Below are 19,850 nucleotides of genomic sequence, written 5' to 3' on the forward strand. Positions count from 1 at the left end.
TCCTGTTTATCACATAAGACTCTCTTCCCAGGTCTCTTTTTTTTTTTTTTTTTAAGAAAGTAATGTAATATTTTGGTACAAAAACAGCTATAGGAAGAAGGTGGACAGGGGTCTGTTACCTTTCCCTCCCTGTGGGAAAACTGAGGCTTTCAGCACAAACACAGTCCTGGTCTCTTTTACCTTGTATGTTATAAATAAAAGAGAGTTGGGTGAGTTGTAGCAAGAGGCCAGAGCAGTCATGACTCCTCTCATATAAAAAGAATAATGGTTCTTGTGTGTTCATTGAGTAGATAAGTTTTTTGGGTAAATGAGTGATATACAGCCAACATCCTCCTCCAGCAGTTAACCCTTTTCTCCTCAACACTGGACGTGGCATTGAGGACCCCTACTCTTGGTGCTTGGACAGGGCTTTTCCAAGAGTATTTTAGAAGAAAGAAGAAAGGTAAGGATGTCGGTCCCTTTCTGTGGGAAGTGTGTGCATGTGTCGGGGTGCCGCGGACACCCAGCCCTTCGGCGTGGCCAAGATGGCGCCTGGCAAGGTGCCAAGGAAGTGCTGAGAACAAAACCAGGTACCTCCAGCAGACTAATACTCTCTGCCAACAAGTGGCGTATTTTGAGGAAGTTAATGTGATTGGTCATGGGTCCTCGTGGACACTGCATGATTGCTATATCCACACTATTATGCTCCATTACTGTCCATGCTTTTCCCTCGTGATCTATAAGCTGATTGGTTGATGTATGTAATGTAAGGCGCTTGCAAGAGCGGCCAGTGCTGGCCAGCCAGAAGAAGCAGACTGCAGAAAATAAAGAACTTGCCCTGATCCGGTTTCGTGTTTCTCTGTGGGCAGGGGACGCGATAGATGGTGCCGAAACACCCGGGAACGAGAAAAAATATAAGGGTAAGTTCACAGAAGTTTTCAAATCAAGAAAAATTAGTCTGAGAGTTCAAAAGGTGAGACGTCTCGAGGTTCGCGGAGCAGCGACAATTCATCACAAGAGGTTCCCCAGAGGAGGGACAATTCATCACAAGAGGTTCCCCAGAGGAGGGACAATTCATCACAAGAGGTTCCCCAGAGGAGGGACGATTCATCACAAGAGGTTCCCCAGAGGAGGGACGATTCATCACAAAAGGTTCCCCGTGGGAGGGACGATTCAAGTGGTACCAAACTGTGTGCGTGTGTGAGTGAGCGTGTGTGCGTGCGCGCGCCTGTCTTTTGTTTGTGTGTTTAAACTAGTAAACTACCTTGTAGTCATGGGAATGGATCTGTCTAAGATTAGAATGCAGCGGCCTCTTAGAGAACTTTTAAAAAATCACGGAACACCATTGAAGGCAAATACGGCCTTCAAGTTCCTAGATACTGTAGAGAAAGTCTCTCTGTGGTTTTTAGATGAGGGATTATTAAATCTTCCTCAGTGGGAACAGCTAGGAGAGGATCTGCGCGACGCGGAGAGACGTGAGCCTTTGCCAGTGGGAACTCTGGCAATATGGTCACTTGTTAAATCTTGTTTGATGCAGCAAGGTAAATCAAAAAACCCTTTTAGGGATTTAAAGGGGCCTTTAGAAGAAGGAAGTCAGATCTTAGAAGAAATTAAAGAGGAACGATCATGTTCTCAGACTTCAGAAAGAGAAAGTTATACGGAAAGAGAAAGTTCTGAGGAAGAACTTACTGGGGAGGAGCTTGAGGAAGCTATGGGAAAGTTAAGCGTGCAACCTGAGCGCCATCTAGCGTCTAAACGGCTTAGTACACCTATTGCCCCCAGAAGGCTTAGTACACCTATTGCTCCCAGTGCACCACCTATGGAGTTTAAGGAAAAGGAAAACCATAGCAGACATAGAGGGTGGGCCTCCTTACAGAATGCTACATATCCAGTATTTGAGGATGCTCAAAATCAAAGATTTCATCAGCTATTAGATTTTAAAATGGTTAAACAGCTAAAAGAAGCAGTGAGCACTTATGGGCCTCAATCGGCTTTTACAGTCTCACTGGTAGAGACCATGATGTCTTTAAATATGCTACCTTTGGATTGGACTAATTTAGCTAGAGCAACCTTGTCAGGGGGACAGTATCTTATGTGGAAAACAGCTTGGCAGGAAATTTCAATGGACACTGCAAGGCGCAATGCAGCTTCAGGGAATCCACAGGTAGACAGAGACATGTTGATGGGAACAGGGCCTTATGAGGGAGTCCAGGCACAGATTAATTATCATCCTGCAGTGTATGCTCAAATTGCTGTGGCTGCTATTAAAGCATGGAAAACCCTACAAGGGTCAGGAGATTTACAAGGACAGTTGTCAAAAGTTACCCAAGGAAGTAATGAGCCCTATGCAGACTTTGTTGATAGATTAATTCAAACAGCTTCTAGAAGTTTTGGAGATGCTGATCAAGCAATGCCATTAATAAAACAGTTAGCCTATGAACAAGCCAATAAATGGTGTAAAGATGCCATCAGGCCATGGAGAAATAAAGACTTGACTACTTATTTAAGAGTCTGCAAAGACATTAATGAGGCCTCTGGAAATAGTGCTGCATTTATTGCTGCACTCGACAGACAAACCTCTGTTCTTGCCACAGCATTAGCACAAAGAGGAGGGAGTAAAAAAGGAGGACCTCCTGGTTCCTGCTTCACATGTGGACAAATGGGACATTTCAAAGCATGTTGCCCTTCCAAGAACAATGGCCAAGGAAAGGGGCCTAAGTTATGTCCGCGGTGTAAAAGAGGAAATCATTGGCTTAATGAATGTTATTCTGTTAGGGACAATGAAGGGAATCCTTTACCAACTAATCCCAAGTTACAAAAAAACGGGGTGAGGGGCCCGCCCCGGGGCCCACAACAAATATACGGGGTAATTCAACAAGTGCCACGACAGTGGTATCCTCCAACCGAGAAGGGAATGAAGCTCAGGAAAGAAGAGCCACCTCAGGAAGTGCAGGATTGGACATCTGTGCCACCTCCAGACTCGTATTAACCCCTGATATGGGTGTACAAATGGTAGACACAGATTGGGAAGGAAATATTCCGGCAAATTCAGTAGGATTGCTTCTAGGCAGAAGTTCTTCTACCTTAAGAGGTCTTATAGTCCACCCAGGAGTAATTGACCCTGATTTTCAAGGACAAGTTAGGGCTATGGATTCTTCACCCAAAGGAATTACAGTCATTTCTCCAGGAGATAGGATAGCACAAATGTTAATTTTACCTAGTCAGCATTCCTTGTGGCCTAGTAAGAAGACAATAAGGGGAAATAACGGATTTGGGTCTACAGGAGGACCCTGGGCTAATTTTACTATGGACCTCCAAGATAGGCCCATAATGCAGTTAATAGTGGGACATAAACCTTTTATAGGATTACTGGACACAGGAGCTGATAAAAGTATAATAAGTGAAGCAGTTTGGCCCAAAGGTTGGCCTGTAGTTACAGCTAATCAAAATTTACAAGGTTTGGGTGTGGCTCAATCACCCAACCAGAGTGCTGCTTCGCTGTCCTGGAGGGATAATGAAGGCCATTCAGGGATTTTTCAACCATATATCTGTAAAATACCTATTTCCTTATGGGGGAGGGATGTCTTAACTCAAATGAATGCTAAATTAACAACAAATATTAATTCTAAACCTGTGACACATATGATGAAAAGATGCAATATACAGAAAATCAAGGGTTAGGTCGAGAACAACAGGGATCACTACAACCCTTGCCCTTACCTCCTCCAAAAAATGATTTCAGAGGGCTGGGTTTTATATAGGGGCCACTGTTATTACACCAATTCCAATAGTTTGGAAAAATGATGAGCCACAATGGATTCAACAGTGGCCCCTTACTACAGTAAAGTTAGAAGCGGCTCATAAATTAGTACAAGAACAAGTACAGGCAGGACATTTACAACCTTCCACTTCTTCCTGGAATACTCCTATCTTTGTCATTAAGAAAAAGTCTGGAAAGTGGAGATTATTACATGATTTAAGAGCCATTAATGCACAGATGTTCCCTATGGGTCCTATACAACGGGGATTGCCTTTAATTACAGCTTTATCTAAAAATTGGCCCACTGTCATTTTAGATTTAAAAGATTGTTTTTTCTCAATCCCATTACATAGAAGGGATTGTTGGCGATTTGCTTTTACCTTACCTTCTCTCAATCATACACAGCCTGACCAAAGATTTGAGTGGACTGTATTGCCTCAAGGCATGACTAATAGTCCCACATTATGCCAAATGTATGTAGATAAAGCCTTAAAACCTACAAGAGACAATTTTCCAGACTTGTTGATTTATCATTATATGGATGATATCCTTATCTGCCACAAAAACAGACAATTCTTGGAAAAGGCTTTGCAATTTTTAATTTCCACTTTACAACAGTATGGCTTAAATATTTCTCCAGAAAAACTACAAATGGGAGAAACTCAAGAATATCTAGGTACTAAGCTTACAGCTCCTATGGTAAAGCCTTTAAAATTAACCATTAGAACCGATAAACTTAAAAATCTAAATGATTTTCAAAGACTCCTTGGAGATATAAATTGGATTAGGCCATATTTAAAGATTACCACAGGAGAGCTGAAACCTCTATTTAATATCTTAAAGGAGACCCTAATCTCCATTCTCCGAGAGTCCTTACTTCGGAAGCACAAAAGGTTCTCACGTTGGTAGAACAGAGATTACAATCAGATTATACAGAAAGATGTGATCCATCCCAACCTCTAATGTTGATTATTATCCCAGAACAACATAGCCCATATGGAATTCTATGACAAGGAGGACCTTTACAGAGTATCAATCTCCCAGCATCGCCCACAAAACAGTTACAAACATTTCCTAAGGCAATAGCTCAGTTGATATACAAAGGGTTGGAAGCCTGTATTACCATATTTGGAAGTCACCCTAAGGTCATTATTATTCCCTATACTAAACTACAAATGCAGTGGTTGATTCAGCATGATGATTGGGCTATTTTATTTTGCTCAACCACAGCAACATTTGATAATCATTATCCTAAACATCCATGGATACAATTTTGTAAAAATACTCCAATTGTATTTCCAAAAATTACAAAGATGCAGCCTTTGCATCATTGTCAAACAATATTTACTGATGGATCTAAAAATGGAGTGGGAGCAGTAATAGTTGGAGATAAAACTGAAACCATCATTCTCCCTTCCTCATCTGCCCAAGTAGTAGAGCTTGCTGCAGTAGTCTTAGCTTTTAATATCATGAAAGATCAACCTTTTAATCTGTTATCTGACAGTTATTATATAGTACAATCAATACCTTGTTTAGAAACTGTGCCTTATATTCCCGATGGATCCACAGTTGCTCCTTACTTTCGAACCTTGCGTGCCCTAATTTTAGACTGCAAATACCCCTTTTATGTAGGACATATTAGAGCTCATTCTGGCCTACCAGGACCACTCGCCAAAGCAAATGCTAAGGCTGATAAAGCCACAAAAACCATCTTTGCTTTTACACTATTCGAACAAGCTAAGATGTTTCATTCACAATTTCATGTTAATTCTACTGCTCTTAGAAGAAAGTTCAATATTTCTAAAGATGTTGCTAGACAAATTGTTAAAACATGTCAACATTGTGCCACCCTATTGCCAGTACAGTCTGTTGGAGTAAATCCCAGAGGACTGTTACCTAATCATATTTGGCAAATGGATGTAACTCATATTCCTGAATTCGGTACTGTAAAGTATGTACATGTTTCAGTAGACACCGCTTCAGGAGTAATTATGGCCTCAGCTCACACTGGTGAAAAGGTTAAAGATGTTATACAACATTGTTTACAAGCATTTGCAGCCTGGGGCATTCCAAAAATCATCAAAACTGATAATGGGCCAGCTTACACATCCAAAAGTTTTCTTCTATTTACAAAAAATTTTGGTATACAACTTATCACAGGAATTCCTTATAATCCTCAAGGACAAGGAATAGTGGAACACACTCATTTAACATTAAAAAATTGTTTAATAAAACAAAAAGGGGGAATAGGTGCTGACTTTAGAGCACCTAAAGACAAACTAAATTTAGTACTTTTTATTTTAAATTTTTTAAATGTGGACAAAAATGGAAGCACGGCTGCAGAGAGACATGCTAATCCCACAAGTACTCAAATGTGGGTAAAGTGGAAAGATATTCTCACAGGTACATGGAAAGGTCCAGATCCAGTTCTTCGGTGGGTCCGAGGGTCTGTTTGTGTCTTCCCACAGGATCAGCAAACACCAATTTGGATACCTAAAAGGTTGACCAGACTGGTGCATCAAAGTAATGATGAAGAACATCGTGCTGATAAGCGCCCTGCTAATGATGATGTTGACACTGGTGAAGACACGAGAATTATGGGCGATAGTTAAAGCCTGGCCATATCCTTTACCGTTAACTAATACTTCCTCTTTACTTCCTCCATTGTTCACCACCAATGCGGCTACAGGATTACCCACCACGTCTTTTGATCCAGATACTCATCTATATAATTTTTCCACTTTCTTCCTTCCTGGAACCTTCTGCTTTGATATACCTGAAGATAATGCTATTAGTAGTAATGACTTTAACCCTTGTATTGTTCTCCAAAAGCAGGTACAGGGTTTCTTTACATCCAAGGATTCTCCTGATGATCTACCCCAAGGCTATAATACGCTTGGTGTTCACCTTAGTAATGGTACACAAATAACCACATCAATGGAATATAGGGAAGGGGCAGCCACTTTGATTACAGGACTTATACCTCACAGATTACCACTTCCCACTAATGGATTTAAAACTCCTAGACTTTTTCCTCCATGTAAACCAAAATTTTCCACACTTCCTACCTGGACAGGTTGTCAAGATGCTGAGCAAGGAGCCCCAGTTCAACATGGATTTTTCTTCACACCAAATTTTACTTCTCAGCGTACTACTGATGACTTTCATGATTATGACGGCAAATTTGGCGGAAGGCGCACTAACCCCTTTGATAATTGGTTGTTATTTACCTCGACTTCAGGATATACTAACTTACAACCCTTTTTTGCTCTTAAAGGAGGTTCTTTCAGACAATGCAAATGGACTTCTAGGAAGTGGACTGGAATTGACAAGAGTGGAGCCAAGACTACTACTAATTGTACTCAAAATCTTTCATTCTTGTCCACCCCAGTCTGTGTGTTCCCTCCTTTTATGTTTTTACTAACTAACACTAATAGCACAAATCTTAATTGCTCTCAATCTAGATGCTACCTTTCTCAATGCTGGAATGCTACCAATTTCTCCCGAGCGGTCATCATGCGAATTCCTACTTTTCTGCCTATGCCAGTTTCTGTTACAGATGATGAATTGCCAGTATTGCTTTCCAGAAATAAGAGGGACTTTGGAATCACCGTAGCAGTCATTACCACCATAGTTGCATCAGCAGCAGCAGCCGCCGCAGCAGCTGTAGCCTTGACGACATCAGTACAGTCAGCAACTAAGCTTAATGAAGTGGTCCAGCAGACAGCTACTGCTCTGTCTACTCAACAAACAGTGGATCAACACCTAAAAGCAGGACTACTTTTGGTGAACCAGGGTGTGGACTTACTTCAAGAACAAATGGACCTTTTACAAGAACTGTTAAGTGTGGGGTGTATTTATCATCTGCTGGGACTGTGCATTACACCTGTAGCTTATCATAATCTTAGTTATGCAGCAAATTTGTCTAAAATCATATCTACTCAGCTACGTGCCAATTGGTCTTATAAATTTGATAATCTTACTGCCATTCTTAGATCACAAATTGTTAGCCTTAATTCTACTAGAGTTAATGTAGCCCCTATATCTGAAATGCAAAATTGGTTATCTTCTTCCTTCAGTTTTGTAAAGCAATGGGCAGGAATGGGAGCATTGTGTGTGTTTATGATCATTGCAATTATCTTCCTCACACGCTTTATCATGCGTATATGCCAAGTTCATGCCAGAGATCGCATCATTTTCCATCAAGCCATGATGGCCTTAGAGGCTGGCAGCTCTCCTCAAGTCTGGCTGAGCATGCTGGATCGGTAGTCAACGACGAGTAAGGAAGGAGGTAACCGCGTACTGACCTAAGACAGGAGCTGTAGCATGCTCTGCAGTTATCCGATGATGGGTAAGGACGGTGGTTGACCACTCCGCTTAAGACAGGCACGATCCCAAGCCAGCATTCTTTTAATAAATAAAAAAGGGGGAGCTGTCGGGGTGCCGCGGACCCCCAGCCCTTCGGCGTGGCCAAGATGGCGCCTGGCAAGGTGCCAAGGAAGTGCTGAGAACAAAACCAGGTACCTCCAGCAGACTAATACTCTCTGCCAACAAGTGGCGTATTTTGAGGAAGTTAATGTGATTGGTCATGGGTCCTCGTGGACACTGCATGATTGCTATATCCACACTATTATGCTCCATTACTGTCCATGCTTTTCCCTCGTGATCTATAAGCTGATTGGTTGATGTATGTAATGTAAGGCGCTTGCAAGAGCGGCCAGTGCTGGCCAGCCAGAAGAAGCAGACTGCAGAAAATAAAGAACTTGCCCTGATCCGGTTTCGTGTTTCTCTGCGGGCAGGGGACGCGATATGCATGTGAATAAGTTTAGTAGTAAGAAAGGAAAGATAATTTAATTGTGTGATGGTAAGCCTGGGGAATTCACTCTCTACAGAGGAGAAATAAAAATAAATCTATTCAGCTATATTCAATTCTTAGCCAGAGTGAAAATTCAGTGGAAAAAACAATTCCTACAGTCCTTGAAATGTAAATGGAGACCTGTTCCCTTTAAATCCTGCAGACTCAATCAGGCAGGTCTGCCTGCATATCTGTGAGTGTAAGAGACTGATCACTAACTTGACTTAGCAGGGTGTAAAAATTTAGAATCCTAAGAAGAAAACATCCTAATCAGGATTATGAGAAAATCTCTAACTTAGAAGGGGAAATTCCTCGAGAAGTTTCCTAGTTTAAATATGTGTGTTTCTGCCACAGCTTCCAGCCTCCAGAAACAGCATGGTTTCTGCTCCCTGGTGGGAAGGACAGAAGCCTACAGAACATGGCTGCTGCCTGTTCAGGCAGAGGCCTTCAGGGCCAAGTCTCTTGATGGGAGGAGAAATACCACGGGGATTGGAAGCCCAATGGCAGGCTATGGGAATTTAGTTTGGACTGTAATAGGAACTTACTTCTATTTGGAACAAGATGTTGATTTGTGGTTTCAGAATATTTGAGCACAAGTCTTAGAAATGCTGTTAAGAGCTTTAGGTTTAAAAGTCAGAAATTCTCATCCTCCAGGACCGCTTTGTCTTCTGGGGAATTGTTGGTATATAAGGAAAAGGATTTAAAAACTAGCCACAAGCATGTTTCTGTGGACAGAGAGAGACCTGATAGTGGTGGCAAAGTTTCTACTCAGAGAACTGGAAGGCATTCAGATGTGGAGGAAGATGAACTAGCATGGAACTTCTATAATTTACATTTGAAAGATCCTACTCCAGTGCCTTGCTTTGCCCCTAGAGAAGTCAGGAGACCAAGAATTCTGACCACTGTGATTAAGGCAGAAAAGGTATTAGCAAAATTCAGGCTACACCCCATTTTTGAGCAAAATGATTCTCAAAGTTATGAGGGGACAAAAAAGAACTCATGTGTCTATTCCTTTTACAACATTTAGGAAGTTAAAATCTGTATACTCTATGTATGGAGTGAACATGACATTCATACTAAGTCTCTTACAAGTAATATATAATGAGGTCCTACCACTCCTAGGTAACTCCTGCCTGTAATACAAAGCTGATCTCCTGCCCCTTCCATTGCACCACAACCTAACTTGCCAGTCTGAAATTTGCTCTGTCCGCCCATTACATTGCAGCAATTTCCGGCCTATGCTACAGCCATTTCCTGATTCCCACATTACATCCTAGTTTGTCAGTCTGAACATGCTAGCTAGCTATTGGTTCATCCATCAGTTTGCAAGTATTCTCCTCTGCTATTGGTTCCTTCCAGACAGGGAGATTCCAATATCTGGGAGAAGCGTCCATGCCATCTCTCTCTTTCCCTTCTTCTCCAACCCTGGAGCGGATGCACTAGTCATCCACATAATAAATTCTCTTGCGTGAGGTCCTGTGTCCATCATGGATTTCTGGGAGCTATTGTTGAACTGAGACCAACTGGGCATATGGAGCACCAGTTCTGTCTGAAAGGTTGGAGCTACTGCGGTCCAGAACTGAGCTGCATTTTTCCTTACACTGCATTTCTGGAGGTGAGTATTTAACATGGAAATCTGATTGAACAGAGATTGTTCAGATTAGGTGGAAATTAATAAATTGGATGGAGTTCAGATTACCTTGGATATGCATTCTGACTCAGGAAAATTTGTTGATTTGAGACAATTGACTTATGATTTACTAACTTATGCTCAAAGAAGTGCATGTGCACAATGAACATGGAGAAAATTACATAACCAGGGAGAAAAAACTCTAAACCCCAGTCAAACTTGGCAGTCAAAGGAAATTTTTCAGACTTTCTAACACCTAACCTGGACAGTGTTGCCTCAAGGATTTGGAGATAGCCCTTACCTGTTCAGACAAACCCCAGCTAAGGACTTAACAAAATTCAGAGATAAAACACTTGTAATTGTTCTCCAGTATGTAGATGACATCCTGTATGTGCTACCACACAGGAGGCATATCAAGGCATTATAGAGGTTTCCTAGGGATAACTGGATACTGCAGGTCCTGGTTTCCTGGGTATAGGGAATTAGCTAAGGCTCTTTAGAGCCTCCTTAAAAAACTCTTCACCAAGGAACAATTGCCCTGATATGAGAACCAAAACATACTAAAGATTTTGAAATATCAAAAAGGGACCTTACTTCAAGCCCCTGTTCTCAGCTTATCTAAGGAACAAGATTTAACCTGTTTGTCACTGAGAGAAAAAAAAACCCTAAAAATATTCACCCAAAACTACTGGATAGACAAGCATAGACAAATCAGTCCACAGTCAGTGGCATATATATATAAGGAGCTTACCATAGTAGCTTCATTCTCAAAAGTGATGGAAAATAAGTTCCCATAATTTTCTTGGACATCCAAACCTGTACTAAAAATAAGAAATGGTTAAAATGCCCTTGGCATCCAGTTTTTGCTGCACCCACTTGTAAGAAATCCCACAAAAATCACGCTGGACACAGGAAATCACATAAGGGAGTTTATTAAGCAAACAGAGTGTCTCCCTGCAGCGTAAGAGAGAAAATGAGAAGAAAAGAGAAAGAAAAGAGAAAGGGTGTGTGCTAGAGAGAGTGGAAAAGTGAGGAGGAGAAATAAAGTGAGTCAGGGGGAGAGAAAGCATAATAAAAGATGGCAGGGTAGCTACCCTTAAGCAGTTGAATTCCGCCGGCCTAACAGGTGACCAATAACGGAGAAGGATACTTGCAAGCTGACTGATGAACTAATTGCTAGCTAGGATGTTCACAGACTGACAAGTAGTTGGGAGGTGGGGAAAATGGCTGCACCTGAAAGGGCGAGGAGAGCAGCTTTCAGACTGACAAGCTAGGTTGTGATGCAAGGAAAGGGTAGGGAGCAGCTTTGTATTACACCACTAATCTCCTTTAGTTCCTTACAGGTCTCAGTGAAGGCTTATATTGAAATGTAAACGGAGAAAACTTCAGGCTCAATAGGAGTCCACTCAGTTCCAAAGAAAACAAAAAATGAAAGTAAAGACTTTTTTTCCTGAAGTTGATAAAGGTGTTCTGATTGTGCTTTTTGGTGGATTAATTTTTTGCTTTTTAAGGGATGATTTTAAAGGTGAATAACAATCATCAGGACAAAACCTGGCAACCAGAAATATTTTGAAATTTTTCTTTTTATATCTTAAATTCTTAGACAAATTAAATGAATGTTTAATGCATGTTTGTTCATTGCTGTGGAGCTTCACATACATGTTTGTTCTTGCTATGTAACTTCACTTACAATAAATTGTAAAAATTTCTTTTCCTGACTGATCTATAAATGTGTGCACACAATGACTATATTTACATGACTTCAAAATTTACTTGCAGTTCAAGAAACATGCTCGCATTTTAAAATTAAAATAAAAATGAATCCACATAACTTTAATTCATGTAAATTAATGACTTAATTTATATTAGGTAAACAACTAAAAATAAATCATGCTTCTTTATACTTATTAACTCAGATTTTTCCAGGTAAAAAGGCTTCTTAATTAATTCACATTTTTCCAGGTGGGCAAATAAATACTAAAATTGTTAAATTCTATAATATTTATCTATGTCCCTTGTTTCTAGTTTTTTTTTAAACTGGAAAGAAATTATTAATATTATTATTTACATTTGTTTGATGTCTTGACTTTTGCAATTAAGAATAAATTAATTTGATGTAAATGTAATTATCTAAGCTTTAATTACAGGAGATAATTGATTTACAAGGATGGAATGCTAAAAGATCATTGATTGGAACATTGTCTACTAAATATGAAAACATAAGATACTTTTAACTAAAATATATTTAAACGTTAGACATATTTGTAATTTGGTTAATATATACAAGGTCTAATATTCCTTTATTCTCTATGTTCTCATTGAGAAACAAGATACTAGCACTTAAACTATCAGGTGTGATATGTAAGTGTCTAAAAACTTTTTTTTCACCTGATAAAATAGAAGACTATTACATGTGGAGTAAATTAAAACAAAATTCGTACAAAATAATTTTTAAAAGATTTACATGTAATTAAATTGGCTATATATAATTGGCTATATATATAATTCAATTGGCTATATATAATTAATACAATCAGTTAAGGTTATTAAAAGTTTTTCATTCTTTCAGTTCTACTAAGTTCTATCATAAAGGCTATTTACAAACATAGATAAAATCTTTTAACAAACCCCTATTAATTGGACCTTCAAACCAAAAGATAGAAGAAAAATAAATACTTAAAACATTAATTTCTCATTATAATAAAATAGTTTCTTTTGTCTATTGAATTTCTATTATATAAAAAAGGCTAATTTCAAAGACATTATGGTTTATACAATTTGGTTTAACAATAACTTATTTTAAAATATCGCCTTGCATCCCAAATTTCAAATTTCTCTTTAAAAGACAAATTTGATTTATATAAAAACATCAATGACTATATTTTAATTAACGATGGTAATTAGTCCTTCTTATGTTAATTATATCCTTATTTTCCAAATAAAGAAATCTTTAATATATTAGATTTGCAGGTGTTGAGAACAGGGTGACATCTGTAAAACCCCCCACAGGAAAGGGCGCGCAAACACTAAGAAATGAGAAATTATCTTAATCACCAGGATGCAGGTGGTTGTGACAGCACCCTCAAGAGCCAATACAGGACAAATAGGACGTGCTGGGCCCCCGGGCTTAGATACCTGTCCGAGGAATGTGCAGCTGCCCGGGAACCTTATCTATCAAGAACAAGGGGGCCTAGTCCCCTACTCATCTCCTGCATAAAGTTCACCCCTTCCCTCCTCCCTTCTTCCTCCAGGACCATTCAGTTCTGGTGGGACCCAATGAGAATCAAATAGATTGGTGGGACCCAACCAAAGAGGACAAATGTTCAACTGTTCAAATGTTAACCAATAAAATACAGGTCTTTGTGTGTGAATGCTTGAAAATCTCTTAAAGAGAGTGCTTTCTCACCCCTAGGGGCCGCTCCCCACTCAGTCATTGTAGTGGTCTGAGAGGCTGGTTGCAGTCCAAGCCCAAGCTTGCAATAAAACCTCATTGTGTGTCTTGCATTATTGTGTGTGCACTTTGACTCTCTGGGGATCGGTCGATATTGAACCCCAACACAGGGACATGTTATTAAGCTGATGCTCCCCAAACTAAAGCTTTTCAATAATGGTCTCTTGCAAATTTAAATAATAATAAAAAATTAATAAATAAATAAATTACATTATTTAATATTTTAAATTTAAATAAATGTTATACACTTTTTATGTTACTCTTTACACTAAGAAGTAAAATTAGCTATATTTTTAGAGGACATTCAGGAGATACTGGCTTATTTAAAGTCTAACAATATGGGATATGGAAGTATTTTGACATTTTTCCCCAAGAGGGATGGAAGCTCTTGTCTTACCTATCTGCTGGTCCCATGATAGACTCTCTAACTGTCTAGATGTAACCTTTAAGAAAAAGACAGCATAAGGAATACCTAGGCCAGTCAATTATACTGGTCCTTGGAACCTAGGATTTTATGTTCAAACAGTTATTAGAATGGGACTTTGTCATCTAAAGCCAGTCATTTCTATGAAATATGCACCAATATTTTACTGCCTTAATTTTCTGTGATAGCATCTGGTGCCTTTCCTAAATGGATAAAATATATAAATGTCTTGACAATGCTACATATTATCTCTAAAGTTGGCAGATACGTTTTTGGATTGACCTTAAAAAAATTGATGAAAGACAGTCACATCAAAATATTTTCCTTTAGAAGATCCAAAACCAGAAAAGCCTAATATGACAACATTGCCATTACATATGTTTTGTTTTTAGTTCCTATTAAAAAGAATTTGCCAGCAACCATGTTTAATCTAAATAGTTAATGCTATAAAAGATCTAAGCAAATAGACAAATAGTTGAGTTATTTAAAAACTATTTTCAGAATAAAAAAATAAGATTAAATATACAATCATTCTGATTTTTGAAACTCCATGTAATTTGGACTATTCCCTGTTATTTAGATATTACTTTGCATTACTGGTAACCATGCAATAAATACCAAATTAGAATTTAACAAACTGATATTACACTAGAAAGATGAATAATTCACATTTATATTCTAACAGTTATTTCTTTGATGGTAATTTGGTTCATATATATTTTAAATTATTCTTTTAAGTTTCTATCTGTTCCAACATTCATTATATTTGGGGGCATGATTCCTTCTGTTAAGATGCTATGACCCCTGAAAGTATTAATGAATAATTGAGATTAAATTAAATGCTTTAACAGCTACTATTACAAATATCAGTAATGAGCTTTTTGCTCTCAAATTTAAACAAAGACTTAACAGTCATAATGACTTCAAGCATGTATGTTGTTACAACTAAATATCATACTTCCCAATGGGACTAAGAGATAATTAAGAATCATCTGATGGACATTTGACATAACAGTAAGAATAGCCTGGATCTTGTAAAATCATATCACCTCAACCAGTATATTCAAAAGATAGAATTAACCTCATAGACTCTACATTTCCTGTTGATCAGATATTTCCTAAACTGAATGGTATTGGAATAATATGTTTGCTACTAATTCTTTTTGTGTCATGATAATAGGTTGCCATACTCTCAGAACCAACAGCCAGACCTTGGAGCAGCCCTCCCAACCAAGAGCAGGGACCTCGGAGCTGCTCTCAGACCCAAGATCCTAAACCTCGACATAACTGCCCATTATTTGCATTTTAAAATATTAAAAAGGGGGAGATGTGGGAAGCAGTCTTTATTTAGTAGAATCAGACTAGGTTGAGCCATGGGACACAGATCCCTGGCTTCTAAGAACTGCCAGGAAGTATGTGCACTGTATCAGAGTGGTTCCCTGTCTCCTTCTGGAATTTTTCCCTGAGACAGTGGCTTCCCTAACTCCACCCTATTCTGTCCATCACAGAAGAAGCTCCTCTCAGTCCTGGCCACCTTTACCTGTATATTTTAAATAAAAGAGAGTTGGGTGAGTTGTTGTTGTAAGAGGCCAGAGCTGGTATGGCCAGACCAGTCATGACCCCTCTCATATAAAAAGAATATTGGCTCTTGTGTGTTTACTGAGTAGATTAGTTTTTTGGGTGATCGAGTGATATACAGCCAACATCCTCCTCTGACAGTTAACCCTTTTCTCCTCCACGCATGATGTGGCAGAGAGGACCCTGACAGATAAGGGAAAAGAAAATAAAAGAACTAGGACAAGAGTCAATCTGGATAATTTAAGCTCAAAAACTAAAGGAATTATATATAGCCCACACTACAGTTCATCCCTGTATCCTAAATGCATCTCATGCATGCATTCCTTTAAGAAGAAAAGAACTGAACCCCAAAAGTTCCATCAAATCTACCCATTCCATTCTAAGAGAACTTTCTAAAGATCAGATTAATTCATTTTTAATACACAGAAATACATATTGTAACACATTTTATATGAAATATATGGTATGTTATGCATAGAGTAAGGGTCATTAATTTAAGAAACAATATGCAATCCTAAAATTACTTGTGTTTGATGAATTGCTTTATAATTAGGTAACAGTTATAAATGAAAGTGTCTATTGAATTCAAAATGAAGCAGACACTTTTAGTTCTAAAAATAATTGAAAAAGAATTCAGTAGGTTACATCTCTCTTTAGGTATGTGGTTTGGTTGTAATTATGGTGAAAGATTTTGGAAAAAACTTTTCCTAAAATCATTACCATATTAACTTCCATAGTAACTTTATAAAAAGAGGAGAAAACATTTCTTACCAATAAATATTGCAGAACAGATGATTTCATTAGGTGAAAGAACCTACAAGAAGGGATGCTGATTTTCTAGCAGGCTTTGAGTTTAGGTGATTGGATGTTATCTGGAACTGCTTATTCACAAAATAATTCCTCAAGCACATTCTTATTAGAACTCAAATCTGCACCCAAAATATATCAGGAAGACTCAGAAAAGTAAAAACAAATATAAGCCCTGGATAATATGGTGAGATTATTTTCTTCTATAACTAATATAGAGTGTTTGGTAACATGGGGAATTCAGTGCAATGGCTATATTTTGACATATGTAATATAATTGGAAGACACTATTCTCAGAAATTATAGAGAAATGAAATTTAAATAATAAATTATAAAGTGCATGAGTGCACAACCAAGAGACAGGGGAGCACAAACAGGGATAGAAAATACCAATCATTTCAAAGGACAACAAGACTTAATCCCATTAGAAATGATCAGAAGAGGGAGAATGGATTACATTGAAATGGGTCTTGAGTTCAGAAGGTAGCAGAATTTTTCTAGGACTTTGTAGAATGAACAGTAGTGGAACAGATCCCAGGTTATGTGTGGATGCTCATTGTCTCTTCCAACAGAGTCAAGCAACATTAGAGATAGCTATTGAAAACCACTGTTAATTGAATTCTTGTAAAGTGAAGTGCTCTCAGTGGAGAATAGTATTGTTTTCTAAGTTCAGCAGGAAAAGTAACAGGGGAAGAAACCTGTGAAGCAGGGGATGTGGCTGATTCTAGATCTGATTTGCAGTATTGCTGTTTCTATTATTACCATTAGTACTGCTATTTTGTAATACACAAAAGTAAGCAGACATGTGCTGATAACTCTACAACCTCTAGTACACAGACCTGATGAAACCTGTAGTTCTCATAAAGCTGACAATGACTGGCATAGCCTGCAAAACACTAGCTGAGAGCAGATTCCACAGCAGTAGGAAGCAAGGCACTAGATAGATGTTAAGGGGATGAGATGACTATCAAAATCTAGAGGAATCCTCTAGTGTCTTGAGTTCATGAAGAACCTTGAAAACCCCTCATTGAAATCTCCTCTGTATGCCATTCTACCAAAACATAAAAGTAACCTCACTAGTGTGTCTGAAATTCCAACATGGAGATGTATCCATTTACATGAAACATTATGCATTTCCTAAACCCATAATAATAATCACTAAAGGACAATCTTTTTCTACATTCACCCAAAATTAGAAAACTAAAGTACTCTAGCATGAGACTTGAAAACTTGGAAGGACTCATGAAGAATATTGACACAAAAAGGGAGAATCTTTCATTTTTGTGTTTTCTATATTTTTCAGTTTGGTGGAATTTGTGTGTTTTTAGTTACTACACAAATGTTTAGTAACAAATAGTGCTAGAATAAATACTGGTGAACACTCAGACACTCCACATTGCAGGAGCTTGAATTCAAACAGAAGCCATAAATTCACACACAGAGATCTGAAGGGGAGCCTGCAGAAGTCACCCAGTCTGGACATTCCAAGGACCCATGAGTGTATGTAATGACCAGAATTGGCTGAATTCAGAAGGGATCCTGTGGGCATGTTTTCACTTCATCACCAAAGAAAGGGAAACCTTGTCTCCAAACAAAGGATCACTTTAAATATGAATGTGTGTCTTTTACAGAAAGAGAACTAACTAAATGTTTGTCCATAACCAGGAAAGTAAATCCTAGGAAAATGTTAGTCATGTGAGAACTTTGGTTAGATGTGTTACTTTAGGTATTTTCTTTGTCTGTCTGTTCTCTGCTTCCTCATCTGAAGTGAATAAATCAGATATATTATTAAGGTAAATGATAAGAATGGAGACACTAAAATTTCTGTAATTATTCATGTCAGTCTGTATTCAGTACACATTTTTCCACTTTTAACTGTGATTATTAATTTATCCTGATTTAGAAATAAATGCTGATAATCTTTCTGATGTTTTCCTTTCAGATAATTTAACTGTTTTGGTAATTTGGCCTACTTGATTCATTACATGGAAAAATGAATGATGTAACTGAAGTTATTTTCTGGGGCCTTTCTCAAAATCCAGAGGTTGAAGGAGCCTGCTTGATGGTGTTCTCATTCTTCTACACAGTCATTCTTCTGGGAAACCTCCTCATCATGCTGACCATCTTCATGGGGAATCTTCTAAAGTCTTCCATGTATTTCTTCTCAACTCCTTGTTTCTTGTGGACATTTGTTTCTCAGCCACAGTACCCAAGACGATTGTTGACCTTTAGCAAAGAGCAAAACTATCTCATATGAAGGGTGCATATTGCAACTCTTTGGAGTACATTTCTTTGGAAGAACTGAGATTTTTATCCTTATAGTAATGGCATATGATTGTTATGTAGCTATCTGCAAACCCCTGCACTATATGACCATCATGGACAGGGAAAAGTGCCATAAAATGTTGCTGGGGAGCTGGGTAGGTGGGTTCATATACATTGTCATCACCGTGTCCCTAGTAGTTCAGCTACCCTTCTGTGGACCCAATAAGATCAATCACTACTCTGTGATGTTCACCCTGTGCTCAAACTTGCATGGACACATGTGTTACCAGTGGTGTTGTGACAACCAACAGTGATACTGTCACTCTGGGGAGCTTTGTGATCTTGCTCATCCCCTATACTGCCATTCTGGTGTCACTGAGAAAGCAGTCAGCAGAAGGAAGATGCAAAGCTCTGTCCACCTGTGGAGCCCACATTGCGGTGGTCATCATCTTTTTTGGTCCCTGTACTTTCACATACATGCACCCTGATGTTATGTTTACAGAGGATAAGATGGTGGCTGTGTTTTACACCATTATCACTTCCATACTAAACCCCGTGATTTACACACTGAGAAATGCAGAAGTAAAGAATGCCATGAAAAAAATATGGGTTAAGAAGGCTTTCTGGAATGCTGACAGCAAATATTTGGAGATAATAATTCAAACTGGATTAATGTAAATGTGGAAGGCTTTGTTAAGTCATCTGTACAATGAACAAAATAATAACATCAAAGAATTTTCAGAAGTAACAAATGCAAGAAATACATATTGCACAGAATTAGGGTATTCTTAATCATGATCATTATATTGACTACTTCATAATCAGATAATGTTCTAAATATCCAAAATCACAGGAGTCTTAATATGCTCAGAATCTCAACATGATCAGAGTAAACATCAGTGTTTTCTCCTCCCACTTTTTGTCTCCTGCCATATTCTTTAAGTGATTAAAAACCTACTCTGAAATATTTGAGGTTATTTCTGGCATTGAAAACTATGCTTGAATATGGCATTTGCAGGTAAATGGATGGAACCAGAGAATATCAAGCTAAGTGAAATAAACCACTCCCCAAAAAACAAAGGCCAAATAATTTCTCTGATA

The 19,850-nt window shown here is 38.4% G+C and overlaps 1 pseudogene; it reads left to right on the forward strand.

Moving 5' to 3' along the window:
- Positions 1-18,477: 18,477 nt before the first annotated feature.
- LOC124974468 (olfactory receptor 4S2-like) lies at positions 18,478-19,427 on the forward strand (annotated as a pseudogene).
- Positions 19,428-19,850: the final 423 nt, after the last annotated feature.

This window comes from Sciurus carolinensis, unplaced genomic scaffold (assembly GCF_902686445.1).
Source record: "Sciurus carolinensis unplaced genomic scaffold, mSciCar1.2, whole genome shotgun sequence".
Lineage (NCBI taxonomy): Eukaryota > Metazoa > Chordata > Mammalia > Rodentia > Sciuridae > Sciurus > Sciurus carolinensis.